The 17,813-nt window shown below is 42.4% G+C and overlaps 1 protein-coding gene across 1 annotated transcript in view; it reads right to left on the bottom strand.

The window, feature by feature from the left end:
* LOC6538955 (5-hydroxytryptamine receptor 1) overlaps positions 1-3,409 on the bottom strand; it is a 60,126-nt gene extending 56,717 nt beyond the window's left edge. The window contains exon 1 of the mRNA XM_002099422.3: positions 2,661-3,409. The gene's annotated coding sequence lies outside the window, so the exon portion shown is untranslated. The remainder of the gene's footprint in view (positions 1-2,660) is intronic.
* Positions 3,410-17,813: the final 14,404 nt, after the last annotated feature.

Below are 17,813 nucleotides of genomic sequence, written 5' to 3' on the forward strand. Positions count from 1 at the left end.
ATCCCAAATTACCATATAGCCTAGCTCACTTACATAGGTTGATTATAGTTTTTAGTGCATATTGAAATCAAAATGGTTTACTTCTGCATGGGCAGACTGCAGTATTTGCCAACTCAGGCTCAGGCTCCTCAATTATTGTGCCGTATTATTTATTTATGCAATTTTCCGAATACAAACTGTTGCTTTATTGCAGCTCGCTCATCTGGCAAATAAATGCAATTTGATGAATCAAAGGGTCCGACTCTCCAGTTCTCCATTTCTCCATTTCTCCAGTGCTCCAGAGAGAGCGGGGGAAACGAGGGGGGGAAATTGAATTCTCATTGTGTGGCAAGGCCCGGGGCTTTGTGAAATTGACTTTCAAGTTGAGATTTCGCTTGGGTAAGTCTAGCATCATAAATCAACAGGGGCTAAATTGGGACGGAAGGTGGATAATCAGGAAAAGGCTCTTTTCACCCCAGCCCCGTTTTAAATTTGACTTATCACGGGCTGCAAATCCTTGAGATTTCTCATTAGCCGTGCCAACTAATTAACATAAGTAATTTGCTTAATGGCCACTCAAAGGCGCTCGCATTCCCTATGAACTCCTCAAACTTTCGGTAAAAAATACCTGGCAGCTATTTTCGTTTGGACGGGGCTACAGAATAGAAAGAACAGAAGAAGAGGGCAAATAAATAGAGCAAACAAACAGGGAAGCCGAAGACAAACAAAAAAACACATGCAACTGAGAAATCCCGGGCTTACATGATGGATTTCCCAATGGCTGGCATGAACTAATATTTTGTAAATAAAAAGCTAGCTTTCCGGGCGTTCCGTCTTCTTTTCGCTGCTTTATTTGGTTCTTGCGACTGATAGCGTTTTGGGGACGGAAATTAAATTTGGCCACGTTAATTGCCTCGATTAGAACTTTTCGGCCATTACGATAAGCGTGGCCAGCAGCAGGTTCGCAGACAATGGAAGAATGACCGCGTTCAGAGCTTCACTCTGATTAATGATTAACTTCAAATAATTAAATGCTTATTAACAATATCTGCCAGGTGCACGAGGACCACGCGGCGTATGCGCAATATTGACTAGCCCGCGGAGCAGAAAACACTGACGCAATGGGGCAAAACAATAGTTTACTTTATATTTCCGCCAAGCCCGCTGGCACTTTGAGCGCCATTGTTGTGGCTTGTCGCCTTTGATTTGAGCGTTCCGTTTGCTTTGTAGCATACGCCAGCCACCACGGCGTATGAGCAACATTCAGCGCAGACAATGCAGCGTGCATGCAGGAGGACTGTCGACCGTATTACGCATACGCCCCATTGTGCTGGCCATTCTTTCTCGAGTCTCAATTCACAATGAATTGAAGATGAAAGAAGAGCTGTAGGGAGTCGCGGCGGTTGCAAAACTGTGTCACTCCTTCACATCTTTCCCTAAATGCCAAATGCTTTAAGCAAACGGAAAAACACGTGTGGCCATGTGGCCGTGACTCACTTTAAGTGACGGCGGCTGTAATTAGTGTAAGTGCCGCCCGAATTGTCCCAACATCTTTTGGCAGCACTCTCGTTTCACTTTTCATGTTCAAGGATGCGCGCAGCAGTTGTTGCAATTGCAAAGAAATCATTTTGAGCAAGCGCCAGTGCTGGTCGCAACTGGAAGATACCCCTTCCGTCTGCTTTTATTCTCTGAGGTTGAACAAAATGTATATACTATTTTCAATGTTTACAAAGTCATTTGGCCTTTAAATAGACTGAGACCACAATTTAAAGGTGGGTTGATAACATTAAATAGGCGATCAAAGTAGTCTCAGTTTCTTAATAGTAACTTTAATATTATTTATGGTGGTGTATTAAGATGTAACCTATTCCTAAGCAAAAACCAGGCAATAAGTTAATATAAAAAAAATGTTATTATCTTCAGATCGATATACCCTTCTGCTGGGCACTCGAATTGTTCTCAAGAACTTGAGATGCTAAGATGCTGAGTTTTATTTGGTTTCGGGCAATTAAGCTTGTTGTTTTGCAGTTAAGTGTAAATTTATACACAAAGCCGCACCCGCACCTGTACGCTGGCTGCACACCTGTGCGGAGGTAATTTGGCAACTTTCGAGATAAAAGTGCTGCATATTCCCGCAGGCGCTGGGAAATCGACAGCATCTGCGGCAAGATACAGGCAGGAAACAGGCACATGCCTTCGAATACAGCCGTAACCTAACTGAATTATCAAATCAAGCGGTTTGTGACTTTGTAATTTGATTAGCTACGCCCCTACCCTCCCCTCCCCTCCCCGCCCACCTACTGCTGAAGTGTGTGTGCATATCAGTGGCCGCTTTTCACTTCGAGGGCCCTCAAAAGGGCGTTGCGAAAGTAGTATTTGAATGAGTTAGCCGCGAAGTTACTACATTAAGCGGCGCAAGTGGCACCTATTTATTTCCCCTTGGTCTAGGTCAATCATCTAAAGTCATCTAAAATCATCTAAAATAGTCTAAAATGCCCCACACCAAGACGAGGTGGGTAATCCAATTAATGTTTGCCTGCCATAAATCTATATTTAAATCCCCGACAAACACGGGACGATAACAAGATCGTCCGGAGATTGGTGTAAAGGTGCCAAAAGTGGCAGGTATATTCAAAGGGGGGGGGTACACAAATCCAGAACAATATTGACCAGAGACTTACACTGGGTCAACGACTGGCGACACTCTCACTTTTCGCTGTGAATCGGAGCAGATCGGCTTTCTTCTCGAAGTCGTTTGCATAAATTGCGTGTGCCTCCAAAAGTCGTCGAACAGGTGGCAAGTGTCGCAGAGAATTACTTTAATAATAGCACTGGCGTTGGAAAATATGGAAAGTATCCAAGATGGAACTGCACAAGTTTCCAATTGTCCAAGATATATTCTTCGTTTCGACGTTGACTTTCGGCCTATTTACTCTTGAGCACTTTTTCCATTCATGCTTATGTGGACGTCGACACATGCGAATGCTGGTCGCAATTTATATTTATTTTTGTTTTGCACACACTAATAGCATTGAATTTTTCATTGATTTCAAGTAGCACGAATATCATTTTATTTTGGCGTATTTTTGTGGGTATTTTCATTTGAGTAATTCCTGCAAATATTTTCACTATTTATTTATTTTGATTTTTCTTAGTGGTTTCAAATTATTTTCCAGCAATTCTGTGCTCGCTATTTCTATTTGAATAATTCCTGCTATCTGCTTCTGTATATTCACTCGTATTTATTTATTCAGATCTCTGGCGATTTTCAATTATTCGAATCGAATATCTCCGAATTCCTCGGGAGGCTGTCAGGAATTCAGGAGCCGAATCGCGTACAAACTGCGGAGCCCGACGATTGATTTCAAGACCCGTCCGTCCGCCTTTTCGGTAAAAGTTGAACTGCAAACGCGACCGCCTACCGCCGACCGCCGACCTCCGAGCAGCGAGCAGCGATTGCCGAGCGGTACAGAGAGAGCCTCGCCTCGTACCTGTGCGGCCTTAACAGCGTATCGGCATACGGCATACGGCATACCCGATATACCGTTTTCTCGTCTTCCACATATCCACATTCACATCCACATGCACACGCTTTAACAGCACTCGCTCTCGCTGCTCGCACCCACACAGCTGCGCGCTGTTATCAGTGACCATTACAGCCTTTATCACTGTGTCAGTGGGTCTGCGCTCTCCCACTCTGTCTCTCTCCCGTCTTGCAGGGCGGGGAAAAGCAGCAGGAGAGCGACAGCGAGCGAGAGAGAGAGCTCTGTTAACAGCAGAGGAAGAAAACCTTAGGCAGAAGTGCCTGAAATCGCATGCGAGAAACTGCCGTCGCAGCAGAACATTTGAAAACGAAACACTCGCTGGCGGGGAAAATCAAGAAAGGCACCTGCAAGCCAAATATTTGCCATAGCTCTAGTAATGTTTAAATATTTGCCCTATCAAACTGGCGGCTTGCATGCTGTTTGCTAAAAATTTACATTTATAGACGTGTAATTAACTCACTTCGTTCAGACGCCCGCTGTCAGCCAGCTAAGCAGTTCCAAGATACATATAGTAACTTGCTGTTGGCGTATTTATATCTTACAGATACTTCAGATACTATTCAGAGGGGGAAAGTGTTTGTTTGCAAAGTAGAAAAAACTAAGCGAGTGAATAGATAAAGAGGAGTAAATGATGGGTAATATTAGCTGAATTCTGGAAAAAAGGGACGCGCTGGGCTAATAAATAGGAAATATATTTTATGAATTATTCATGGACAAATAATGCGTTGCAACCGACTGAATAATTGTTAAATATTAGCTTTTCATCTCGTTTGCAAAATGCAATTTTGTTGAATAACAAAGTGTATGCTTTACTCTTTATCAAATAAAGTGACCTGTTGTGGAAATGTAAATTCCGATAATTCAAAAATGGCGCCCAAGCTGAAATGTTACTGAATTCAGCCAGGGGAAATCTGCAAAAGTAGAGCAGGAAAATCGCGTTTAGTTAACAGCGTGGCTTGCTTGAAATGTCCCTGCAAACTGTTAAAAGAAAATGCAGATGCTGCCCAGAATTTTCCCGAACTCCTGAACTACAGCTGCCCAAATCGAAAGCTATACGATTCAATAACACGGGATCGGGAAAATTCGGAAATGTTCCACTCGAGCAATCATCATAAGAGAAAACCCGAGTATGTTTATGGCCACGATAATCATCAGTAATCAAAACAAAATAAATTAAAGCTTTATAAGCTAACATTAGCTGTCGGGGCAGCCAGAGAACATAAATCGAGGCGAGAGCCCCCGGCAAACCGAAATAAAATGGCAAAAATTATTATTATCTAAACAAAAGGGGGGAGCTCATATGCCATCGCTCAAAAGCACTTTGCCACCGAGATTGCGAGTGGGTGAAGGGGGACAAGGGGGGTGACAAGGGGGGACAAGGTGGCCAAGGGGGCTCCAGCAGCCCTTGTTTCCAGCGCTGCGCACTCTTGTTTTCGGGTTCAAATTGAAAAACATGAAAAGAAATATTTCCAATCAATTGGCAAAGAGAAACGAATAAAAATTCACACACAGAACAGACAAAAAACCAAGGCACACACACACACACACGGGAGGAGGCAACAAGAAAAATGTTGTTCATTCATTAAATACAAAAATTCATTAAACAGACGAGCGATCAGAAATATTACTGCTGCAGTCCATTCCACACCAAAGTGGCCTGGGGTCTGACCTGAGCGGTGGAAAACGGGGAAACGGGGAAAATGGGGAAAAAGGGAAAAAGTAAAAATAGTTGTTTACTTTCGCAGCAGAAGCAGCGACAACAACAAAAGGCAAAAACACAGGGGTAACAAGCACTCACAGTGCGATAAAGTATGTTTTTTTAATGCAGGTTCGTGTTCAATAAAAGTGCCACAAATCCAAATAGAAGCTGCTGCAGAACCAAAACGTTCATCCAGGTTCGAGCATTTGATACCTTTTCGGCGCAGATTCAGGCACTCTCACGGAAGTTCGTCCTGAAAAGGATATACCCTCTTCCGCTCGTGCCTCAAAGGACCATTGAAAGGCGGCAAAGTGAATCGTGCAAAACGAATGAAAGTTGTTCGAGCAGCAGTCGAATTGAAAAACTGTTTGATTTGAAAAAAATTATAGCTCATATATTTGTACACGAGGGTAATAACTCTGCATTAATATAGTACTCAACACTGAACACAGAGAACCAAAATATTTAATTTTAAATGTCTATGACTTTAAAGCGACATTAGAAGATTGGCTTTGAAGAGTATGAATTCTTGAAAGACTCTTATTGATGGCATTAACTTATGGCTTGTACTGAAACATATTTCTAATGAAATCGCGTTAAAGTGTTAGAAACCGTACCTAAAACTGCACCGCTGGCCTTTGCATATCATTGACCCCTTCAGCAGGAGAAAGGCAAGAAAACGACTCGGCAATGGTGAAGTGAATTTATTGTTCAGCTAATAGATGATGACTGCTATATACTCGCAATCGGAGAGCCCTAGGAAAAGTGTCGAGTAATTTGTGGAAATGGTCAAGGCGAAATGTATGAATGTATGAGCAGACTGGGCAACTGGCCATTTCCCGTGGCTGACCGCATTTATCACTCCTGACTTAGATTTTTTTTGTTGAACGAGTTGATAATGCCACGTCAATCGTCTAAGTTACTGGCGATGTGCTGTCTGTCTGGCTGGCATGCCCTCTTCACCTGGTTTAAATTTTCCGACTGCCCAATTATTATGAAACAATGATTGATCCGCTGTAGAAAATCAGAACAAAATCACGAAACATCAGGAAAAATCAGGAAAACTCAGGAATCGATGCCGCGAAGGAAGCGCTGACAGATAGAGGCAAAACAAATTCGCAACTCAACTGGAAAGGAATCATAAATAAAATATGCGCGCCAAGCAAACACATCAGGCAGCTCCCAATCGAATCCCAATCGGAATTTTGGGGCAGAGAATGTGCAGGGGATGTGGGGCACAAGCTGAGGAGAATCCAATTTGATTTATGATAAATACCCCATGATTTATGCCCTTTGTCCAGAGCCTAAGCCGTCGATACGCATCAGTTCGGCTGGCGACCGCAAAATCATCGCATTTCGCTGAGCGTTTTTCAATTTTTCATTTCGCTAAAACTCTTTTGGGTTTTTCATGCGCGATGCTCAGCATTTGATGGGGCATATCAGCTGAAGCATATTAAGGTTTATGCAGTGCTATTGATGCTGAAGAATATATGTATATGTATTTATCTCAGATATCTTTTAGATTTTTTGTGCTGCAAGCTCTGTCATTGTAATGGGTATCATTCGTTCGATCCGTCCACATTTGCTGTGTATGCTGTGTAACCGAGGTCTTTGTATTCAATTCATTGTAGATTCGTTTCGATTCGCTATATTTTTTCGTGCATATAAATTGGCTGCGTCATGAGTTTAAAATTTCACTGCATACTTTTGCGGGTTTGAGTTTGGGTTTGTGTTTGTTTTGGTATATATTTGCATTCGAGTTTGCGGTTCGCCGTTTGTTTGTTGCTTATTTATTTAGTTGTAAGCGAGTGCGAAACAAATATGAAGGTAAGCTCGTTCGACGCCCATTTCGTGTTGGTGGACTGGTAAATATGTAAATAGAGCGATTTTCGCTAAGTTTAGGCCATATTTCTGAATGATAAATGTGCTGGCAGGTTGGCAAATTGTATTGATAATCGCTGCCAGAACTTTTGGCGCCTCCAAATCGCTAATGTTGCTCAAGTTAATGCGTGTGTTTATGCTTTATGGTAGCGACCCACGCAGTTCAAAGGACTTGCAGGACCCAGGAACAATTTCAATGTTTGCCTGTGCCCCAACTCTGCAAACTATCAGAGAGTCACGCACTTGGCAAGTCGAAAGTAAAACAGAAACAAAATTCAATTAACCTCAGCCTCTGAGCCTGACCCCAAAGCGTTTAAAAGCATATAGAATTCAGGATTTGGACGGCTTATAAATAGGATCCGTGCGAGGTACTAGCTTAAAATCCGCCTAATGCTCACCCTTATCACATCCTTCATTTCGGCGTAATTAAATGGACATTTCGACAGCTTGACATGTGTGTAGGTTTCAGGGCCATTGGTTTATCCCGTTCCGGCGCTTTTAATTCGGCTTAAATCTGGGGGTCCCGCCAAACTGACAACGTTAATTGAAACTATGGAAGGAAATACTGAAAAAACGGAAAAAACTGGAAGAACTGGAAAAACTGTGAAAAAACGGAAAACATCTAAAAAAAAAAAACATCCGAAATAAACAGAGTGCCAAGCGAAAAAACCTGACGCGTAATAAAAGCACACTTCGACATTGCGTATACGCAACGTGTAGCGCAGGAGACGGCGAAAATAAAACTTTATTGCTAATTTATTTGATTAAATTTCACGCCGCCGCTGCTGTCATCTCAAATGTATTTTTCGTTACACTTGTTTTGCTTTGCTTTGTTTGGATTGCCGGCGAAATCTTTGACATTTGCTGACACAGAGGTTTCACGGCCTGAGATCCCCTACAAATTGATAAGAAAAACACTCGGGCAGCTGATTATCGGGTGGCCGAGATCAAAGCAGGTGTTGCCCTTAAAGATTTAAGCTCCAACTGAGCCTGTCGTTGACCTGCCTTCAAAGCAATTCAATTAGAGCTTCACTTCGGCAGACAACGCGGCGTATGATTAACATATGGCGTGCCGCTCAAAAGTATGCAAACAGCGAGAGCGAAATGCAAATGTCGAGCACACAAAGACAATAAATGAAAAATAAATGAACGCAATGCATAAATAAAAAGCGTAAAAAGGCAAGTGCCAAATGTAAAAAGGTATTATGACACCACACACGCGCACACATGCAGAAGACAATTAAAGCGGGTGAAAGGGGAGGGAAAAATAGGAGAAAACTCAGGGAAAACACTGGCAGTGGGGACTTAACTCAAAGCTAAAACCATCGCCAATTTCCGCAGCGCTGACATTTCCATTTAAATGCGTAACACACTCGCACTTTGCCGGAAAGGAAAAGTGTTTGCGGGGCTTCCAGAGGAATAACGTCCTTAATTTGAATGACGCTTTTTATGCGCTCAACGTTCATTTGGCTACCTTTGCAATCTCGCCTCCTGCCATAAAAAACTTTCCCTCAGCCGAAGTAAAGCTGAAGTCGAGCAGCACGTGGTAAAATCCAGCGGCTCTAGTTTTCTCCACAATTCTTCCCATTTGGTGGGCGTGCTAAGAGAAATCGCAGGCCTGCGAAATTGCGAATCTAATAAAAATATATAAATACAACAAGAAGGAAAATCCAACTAATCACATTGGACGCCAGTTACACGCAGAATAATGCATTTAAAGGTTAGCCTCGTAAAAGGTAAGTTAAAAATAATTTAGAAAGCGTGTAAAGCACAAGTCAATTTAAATTTAAATAAATATTTGATTTCAATTTAATGACACTAAGCAATTTAATACCACCATAACACACATTAGTTTTTATGAGTGTGGCAGTACTCATATTATTGAACCGCAAGAAAAATCGTCGGGCAATGAAACACTTTGCCAAGGCTAATGCCCTGCTACCAACAATTTGATCGCCCCCAGTACATAACAAATATCGAGGCAATAAAAAGCTGTAACTAAACGGGCAAAGAAAAACACAAATTGCAGCGACCACGGCACAGATTGAATTTCCACGCATCAATGGCATTGGCGGAAAAGTCGGTCGCACAAAAGTAGCGGCCATAATAGCCTCGTCAAAATGGCCAACGGCATTAGTGTGCATGTGTGTGTGTGTGTGTGCGGGTGTGTGTGTGCGGGTGTGTGTGTGTGAGTTGGCCTAGGCGAGTGTGTGCGTGGGCTACAGGCAAATCGAATTGACATAAATTGCGGGTATTTATGGCAGCGCTAGATGGAAAAAGCAGGCCTTGAATCGAGCAGTCCTACGATTGCCCAAAAAGATATTTTAGTGCCCGAATTTGCATGCACACATCAAGGGAATTAAAGTCGCAGAATACATAAAATACAAAGCCTCTTTTTAGTGCACAATATAAACCGCTTTTCTGCAATTTAAAGCCAGTTACATACAGAATTAAGTTGTCATACTGAGCATCCAATCAACAGCTTAATTAGCCTCCATACTGCTGACCAATTAGAATCAATGAGCTTTCCAAGCCAGAGATTCGAATGCAAAAACCTGGGAAAATGCACATAATTGAAGAGGGAAAAATCAACACGATTTGCGAGCAGCAGCATAATTTTTGGCTCAATTTCCCAGCTCAGAGGCAGAGCTAAATCATGGAAAATGACAAACGCATATGCATAAGGGATGCCGAACACGAGTAAAGAAGATGTGTGTTTAGCAATTTCGCTGGAATCCTCGCTATCGAAGGAATGGAAGAATTTCCCGCACATGCTAACGAAAAAATTCCATTTTAAATGTTGTTTTTCCAGCAACGACGAGAAGCTGGAGCAAGCTTTATTAGCCATGAATGAGATGTGAAACGAACATGAGCTGTGGAAAAGCTGTGGAAAAGCGGTTAGAGGATGATAATCCGCTGTCAATTAAGGGCGATGAATGCAGGATGCATTACTGCGATAAAAGTCTATTCAAAGAGCATTGTAATCAATATTAATTAAGTGACCTTTCCAGGCAAACTGTTTGCCTTAATTAAAAGATACCCAAGGGGACTTGGACACGGATAGAAAATAAAACTGGCACACAAATTGAAATTGCTAGGCTGCATGGCAAATCAATTCGAATGCAATAAATAGTCGTTTATATTTGCCTGCCAATGCAACATGCAAATGCAACATGCAAATGCAAATGCGAATGCAAATGGAAATATAAATAGGAATAGGAATAGGAATACTGCGTATACGACGTGTTGGCCCAGAAACCAGAAGAGCAAACTTGGCTGCCAAGTGACAAATCGGACCTCTCCTCCCAATCCCGCAGTAAAATTTGATTACTTTGTGGCTGGAGCACAATGTTTGCACTGGGGCTTCTACTTTCAACCGAAATCCTGGCGAAATCTTGCATTCACCCACTTTTGTGTGCACTGCGCTTTTGCAGCATTGTGCAAATAATAAAGGTCCTGCCTTAAAATTGCATTCATTGGACATCGGACATCGGCCTATGTTTGCACAACTTTACTGCAAACCCCAAATCAAACTACGTATTTAATTAGTTTCACAACGAAAGTTCTCCGGCCTAACTAAATATTTACAAAAATCAGTCTTTTGGGGTCCCAAGCCTTAGTTTTCCTTTATCAGCCCAAAAAGTGGTCGACTCTCCTCTTGCCTTTTTTTTTGGGGCACGTATCCAGCTTGTAGTTAATTAAGTATACGCACTGAGGCCTACACAATTTAGCATTCGTTTAGTTTCTGCTGACTTTGCATAATTTGCCAGACGCTTTTTTGGCCATCCAGTTGGTCGTCCAGTAAATATTTCAAGTTGAATACGGCCAAAGCACTTGCTCTCGCTCCACATGCAAATTACATTTAAAAGAATTCTTATGTGTGCACAGTCGAATGGCAGAAGTTTGGCTATTTAAGCATGCAGCACCCTCGTTTGTGTGCTTGTTTTTTGTACTTAATTGGAATTCCTGTTGACTTAAACATGTGTTAAGTTATCTAAACACAAAGTGCTACTAAATAAATACGTAGTTTTTTACAAAAAAGGACTCTCCTTTTCACTGTAGGGATACATTACGAAAAAGATATCTAAACTGAAATGAAGTAATAACAATAATCTAGTACAAAATGTAATTAAAGGCTTCCCACAATTTAAAAGAAAATTATTTGACCTGCGAACAGCAACTTTTCAATTTCGAGAAGCCATCTGGCGGTAGAAAGTCGAATATCTCTATAAGTTGCCAAGAAAGCGAACAAATGTATTAATTAATCTGGAAAGTATTTATAACTTTTGTTTCACCAATTCGAAACAATTGTAAATAATTAATGCACCATTATACTCAATTACTGAAAAACCTGCATACAAAATCCCCAACGGAGTGAAACCGAAAGTCAAAAGTTTCACAAGTTGCAGCTGTTGAGGCAACTTTTCCGGTTGGAAAGGGGTGAGGGGTCATGGGTCAGGGGTCACCGAGTGGAAACTAAACTCAGTCAGAATTTAAGCATTCACTCGTGCTGCGGCTGGTGGGACATTAAAGTTGCATTACAGACATGGCCACGATATTTTTTGAACTTTGTGTTTAAATTTGAAGTTCTACTCGAAAAAAGAGGTCAAAGATGAAAAGTTAGAGAGCTGCATAGTAGTGATTTTATAACAATTTCTTTACTAATACCACCAAATATTTTAACAACTTTTAAACACAAAACTTGTATACTTTTGTTTTAAATTAAACAATTGCATGTACAGCACAATGGTGTTAAATGGCCAAACTTATGACCTGTTCCTTCCTGGAACTTGAATCCCATTTTGCTTTTTCCTTCGCTTTGCGCCCAACTTTTTGAGCTGAAATATATTCGCCGGAAAAGACAAAATGCAAATGCCTTAAGTTACAATTTGGTGTGGCATTGCGGGCGGGGCAATCAACTACAATTTGCATTATTGCAGCTCCACGCGGATGCCGCCAACAGAGCCAACAGAGCTGCCCCAAAAGCCCCGAAGCCGACCGCAAATACTTGCAACAAAAACTTGCAACAACCATTGCCACAATCGCACTGAAGGACGAGGGCGTGCAACAACTATGCGGCTCATTCGCAGCGACATTGTATAAACAACAATTTTAGCGGATATTAAAAACAATGTTGCTGCTCTCGGCGGGCTTCCTTCCATTTCTCCTACTGCTGCTGCTGATGGGGAAAATGAATAAATGGGAGATGGAAAAATGCGGCTGGGGGAAAGCCGGAAAATGGCGAGCTAAAGGCACCCCTGACTTTCTGTGCACGTCAAATTTCAAGTCGTGTTTTGTCATCCAGCATTTTCCATTCAGCTGTCTGCGGCTGCTGCGTGCTGTTTTGTTCTATTCCCTTGTGTTTGTGTTTGTGTTTGGTCCTGTTTGTTATCGCTCACTTGAACGGTTGACTGTGGAACACTGTTTTCCATCGAATGGCGGCCGGATATCCGCTTGTCGCACTTAAACACAGGCAGCCGCCAAATGTCCTGCGACTGCGGAAGTCCCACTGACTCGGACTCTTTTCGGGCCTAATTGAGCCTTTGAAGCCATTCGAGTTGATTAAAATTTCATTGGCAACACATTTCCCTAATGCGCCAGCAGTGATGGAAAGTGTGTAAGTATTTCCTGTTTACTAGGGCTGAATTTAATTTAAATAAAATGTGGAAAAAGTTTAATAAAGTGATTCCTCCAGTTCACGTTCATCAAAGGTCGCAGCGTCAACACTTTCATATTAATAAATATAAAATGTATCGTTTGATTGTTCAAATATTGGCTTAATAATGCGAAATGTTTGCATGGCTGCTGGTGACAACAATTAGGTGCAAATGCGAGAGCATTAGCACACAATCAGCACTCCAATCAAGCCAATCGCCCAGCTAGTTAATTAAATGCAATTAATTTAAATTTAAATGGCTGGTCCACGGAGATTCATCTAAATTTAGCTCATAGCCAACTGGGGACCGATGGCATTCGATGGCATTTGGCGCAATTATCCGACAATGAGGTCTCTCGGCAGGGTTTGGTTCAGGTGAGCTCAGGTGTGTTTCGCAGCTCTAATTGGCACGTGTTATCGCGTGTCTGCGCCCCTCGGATATCAACGGCTAATCAAAGGGCCGCCATCCCCGAGGTTTGCCTTTGTGCGGTGTCAGTGACATTTGGCCAAGTCAAGTCGAGTCAAGTCGAGTCAAGTCGAACGTGGCCCAAACGTTTATCTATCATTAACTGCTCGGCAATTTGTGCAATGCGGCCAAATAGGAGCTGTCACACGCACACACACACACGTCCCTTATGCGCTTTTGAGTGGACCGACATGGCACGGCACGGCTTAATCAACTTACGACCAAACAAAAGCCCATATAAATTATTTAATTAATCCTTGGGTTTCGCTTTCGCCCAGAGTGTGCCCAAGTGTGCGTGCGGGCAATCAATGTCATAAACGCACACGTGTAGGTGTGAAACAGTCTGCCATGATTGTGATTTCCAATTAATTTTGTTGCCTACTTTCGGGAATTCCTCGGAACTTCTGCGTCCTTCGGGGGCAGCGGGGCAGGTAACTTGAGGTTTGTGGGCTGCGAGAAGTTTGACGAGGATTGGCACACACTTTTGGGAAAAGTGGGGCAAGGTTCGCTTGGGCTAATAAGGCGATGACACTAAACTTAAACAAATGTTTAATTACACCTTACATTGGCCTTTTGATAGCTGAATAATTAATGTGATTGGGGAGGTGGAAAGGTTAGAGAATACAGCAAAAAAAGCCACTGGTAAAGGGTAATGGATTTTGAGTCTTTAGACAATGTTTAATTCATGTAGTTTCCCTTTTAAAATGCCCGCCTTGTCAGCTGTGGATAACCTTTTCGTTTAGAGAGAGAAACACCTGATCCCTTTTGCTCCACCTATGTATATAGACACACTAAAGGATATCCTGGATATTCAGGAACCATAAATATTCATTGCCTGGCCAGCGGCATGGGCTTAAACTCGCAATCGAATTGGCAAAAGATGCTTGTGGTAAGAAACTCACCAGGAATATCATTGTCTGCCCCCGGAAAATCCCAACAATACATCTGCAGACAATCCAAGTTCATGCCGACACGCACTAAATCTTTGCTTTCATGTTTGCGTTTTTGTTCGCAAATGAAACGAACGAAAACTAACCCTTCATTCCAGGCCAAGTTTTTCCCACCACACAAACACACTCGCACACACACACTCACACACAAGCATTGTGGAGAAGAGCCGAAAAACCTATAGTGTAGTGGATATAAATCCCTGCCACATGCCTTTATGCAAAGTTTGGATTAAGTTTTGGCGAGCAGAGAGGTCCTGGCAAGGTCCTGGCTGGGCCTCCGAAAGACCAAGGACCAAAGGACCAAGGACCGACCGCTTCTGCATGACTGCCCAAATTTGTAAACAATCAGAAAATGTGTCAACTTATTTTTTCAGCCAAAATGCCGAGCAGAGCGAACAACAATGGCAACACAATCTGATGCTGATGCCTGATGCCTTAAGTAAATACATAGTTTGAAATTTGTTTTGTGTGTGTCGCCGCCAGTTGGAAAATTCAGTTAAGCCGCTTACCGAATTTCGTATTTCGTCCTCACTATAATAGCATCATAATAGGAAGCGATTTCAACTTTTAAACGCTAAACGCATTTAAATTGTACAGCAACAGGAACAAAAACAAGCTCGGTGACTGGGTGATTTGCATAAGTTTGTTGAGTTTTGAGGGCATGGCATCAAGTGCTTTTTGGTCAATTGTCGTTGGCAGAGCGTAAAATGAACTCCCAGTGCAGTTTTCAATTGCAAAAGAAAGGCAGACATGCACACACACACATGCAGGCCATTGCTATTGATATTGATCCCTTTAGCAGGACAATTGTCAGACGAATAAATTGGATTTCGTGTTCTTTGGCAGACTGGCAACGAATTGTCCCATGTCTGATAACATTTAATTTGGCCCACTACTTGGTGAACCTTTCGTTGCGAGACAAAAGCTTTCCCAAGTCGACTGGGCAAACAATTAGTAAGCCAACACCAGGACACAGCTCGCCTTTCAAAGCCATTTAAATCAATCGATCGGCCACACTTTCCCCCAATGAAAACAATCGAGTGGCAAAGAATCACATAGAATCGCATTGAATCGAGTTGAATCAACAATGGCGAATATTATTGCGGTAATCATATCTGTTTTCCATCTGCAAAGCTTCCGCAGCAAAGGCTGCGAAATAAACCGCGTTATTTCGCTCGTTTGACTAACAAGCAAATGGGCATTTTCGGGTTTATGCAGCAGGATGTATTCAGAAAAAAAAACACATTTAAAATCCCATTAGAGCACCTTAAAAGATAACAGCTTATGCCACTTTATAAAAGCTGATTAAAGGGGTAAGCATTCACATAAATTCCTACTTAAGAGCTTAAGTTCTCAATTAATTATACTTAAAACTTGCACCACGACAACATACTGGCAATCCATTTGAAATTGACTTTCTCTTAAATTCAAAGGAGCCTGCAACTCAGCCACATAAGCTCGATCGTTCAGCAGTAAATTCAAGTTTTAGGCAATCTCTAAGCTTATTTTATTGCACCCACTAAGCCCGAGCAACTTTGCGAATTTCCGAAAGTTGCGCTACTTCATGATATTGCACTGGCATAAACTTTGGGCCCCGAGCCGGGTATCCAGGATGTGAGGCTATAAATAAACTGCCAAATGTGTAAAGTTGCTCCACTCGAAAAGGCAAACAAGGGCCACAAATGCGAAGGGCTGAGTTGAGTCCCGAAATATGTTTGTCATTGTTAGAAGCGGCACTGCGGCAAACGATACCGTTGTACTCGCATCACCAGCACGTGTGCCAGGACATTCCCCATCTCCCCATCTCCCTATCTACCCATCTCCCAGCTCCGAAAAGGATACACCTCGAACAGGACGAAATTTCCCCAGTGACTGACGGACAAATTTCACATTTTGTGTCAAAACTCTGCTGCTGCTGCTGCTGCTGCTGCTGCTGCTGCCAGGAGTCGCAGGAGCCGCATCAGCAGCAATAACAGGACACATTCAATTGCGGCAACCGCAATACAGACACTCATTGAGTTGGGGTTTCCAAGGATATGGCTGGGAGTCTGCTCCTGCATCACGGAATATTTTTACCCCTTACTGAGATAAGAAATTTCAAAAAATTATGCTGTGTAAAAGGGAAGATAGAGTTATAAGCAGTTCTACCAGTTTATTGTTCCGCGTAATTGTTTAAATTTATGGTTCAATAGTAGAAAGTCAATATAATATACAATCTGAGTCCTTTTAAGTCACTTTTACGTAGAGTAACCATTCCAGCTGTACTGAGTCCCTAAATGGGTAAGTTTGAATCGCAAGTCCCACTTACCGAGCACCAACATATTTTGCATATATTGGGAAACCATAAATTTTGCAGTAAGAGCTCCATTGTGGGGGTGTCACTCGATTTGGGCGACTGTGTGCCCACGTCCGACAGAAGCTGCTGACCTTCGACACGGCTGGGGAAAAGGAGGAAGTCCAAAGACAAAGGACCCAAAATCGCCAGACTGTGACAGCTGCGGGGCTCGGATAACTTAAATGGGTTAAAAGGATATGTTCCTGGCTCAGGCTGCCCGCTCTTCCCTCTTCCCACTTTCCACTTCCCATTTCCCATTTCGCAATTTCAATATAGAAAGCAGAAAGGAAAAGCTTATTAAACGCATGAGTTGTCGAAATTGAATTTTCTCTGATCGAGTAGAGAACTATGTGAAATCAGAATTGAGTGCCTGCCCCTGCCACTGTCACTGCCACTGTCACCAATCGAAATACAGAGGGATTTGCGGGAATAACTTCAAATGTCGACTTCGAAAACAATTTACAATTATAATGTTAATCAATTTTACATTTCGCTTTTCTGCCGTTTGCAATGCAAATTGTTTCCTTCATCAGGCAAAAAGTAATGCCCAAGTATTTTAATGCTCGAGCGCAGGAAAAAAAAAGAAGTAAAACAACATTAGTGACTTGGCAGCAAAAAACTTTATCCTCGACTAGCTTTCGCTTTTCCACGGCGGCAAGAGCAATTTTTTCATTAAAAACCAGCAGCAAACAGCAAAACAGCAAACTTTCGGCCCAAACAATTTTAATAAACATTCACAAAAATTTAATTATATGCATGGGCATTCTCATTGGCATTGATCGCAGGAAATAGAGCCATCCAGCCAAAGTAAACATGGCCAGATGGAAAGTCGAAGATAGCGCCCACACACACACACAGGAAAAGCCAGGAAAAGCCAAGAAACCTTTAACCCGGCTGCTAAGCCGAAATTTAATATTGGAAGGCAATGAGCCAGCGCGCAATAAAAGCCGGGCCCCCGAAGGGATTGCGTTTGGAATTGCGGAGTGCCAATGGGTGAGTGGTGGTGGGGGGTTAAGGCTGGGGAGCATCGGCTACAGGGGGTTAAGGACGGAACTTTAGGGGCCGTCGGCCCCTCATGTGCTGCATTCAAATTGGGACTTCTCCCCGATTTCTTGTCTATTTCAGTGCCTCTTCGGTAGCAGCCAATAAAGTATGGTGGTAGTCAAGATACTACCAATACACTGCAAGAATTGTAATTACTAATTATAAATTATAATTAATTAGAAATATAAGATATAAAATGGTCAAATTTGCAAGTGAGTTCACTCTTGTTTTTTGTGAGTTCTTTCTTATAAGTAAGTG

The sequence above is a fragment of the Drosophila yakuba genome, chromosome 3R (genome assembly GCF_016746365.2).
Source record: "Drosophila yakuba strain Tai18E2 chromosome 3R, Prin_Dyak_Tai18E2_2.1, whole genome shotgun sequence".
Classification (NCBI taxonomy): Eukaryota; Metazoa; Arthropoda; class Insecta; order Diptera; family Drosophilidae; genus Drosophila; species Drosophila yakuba.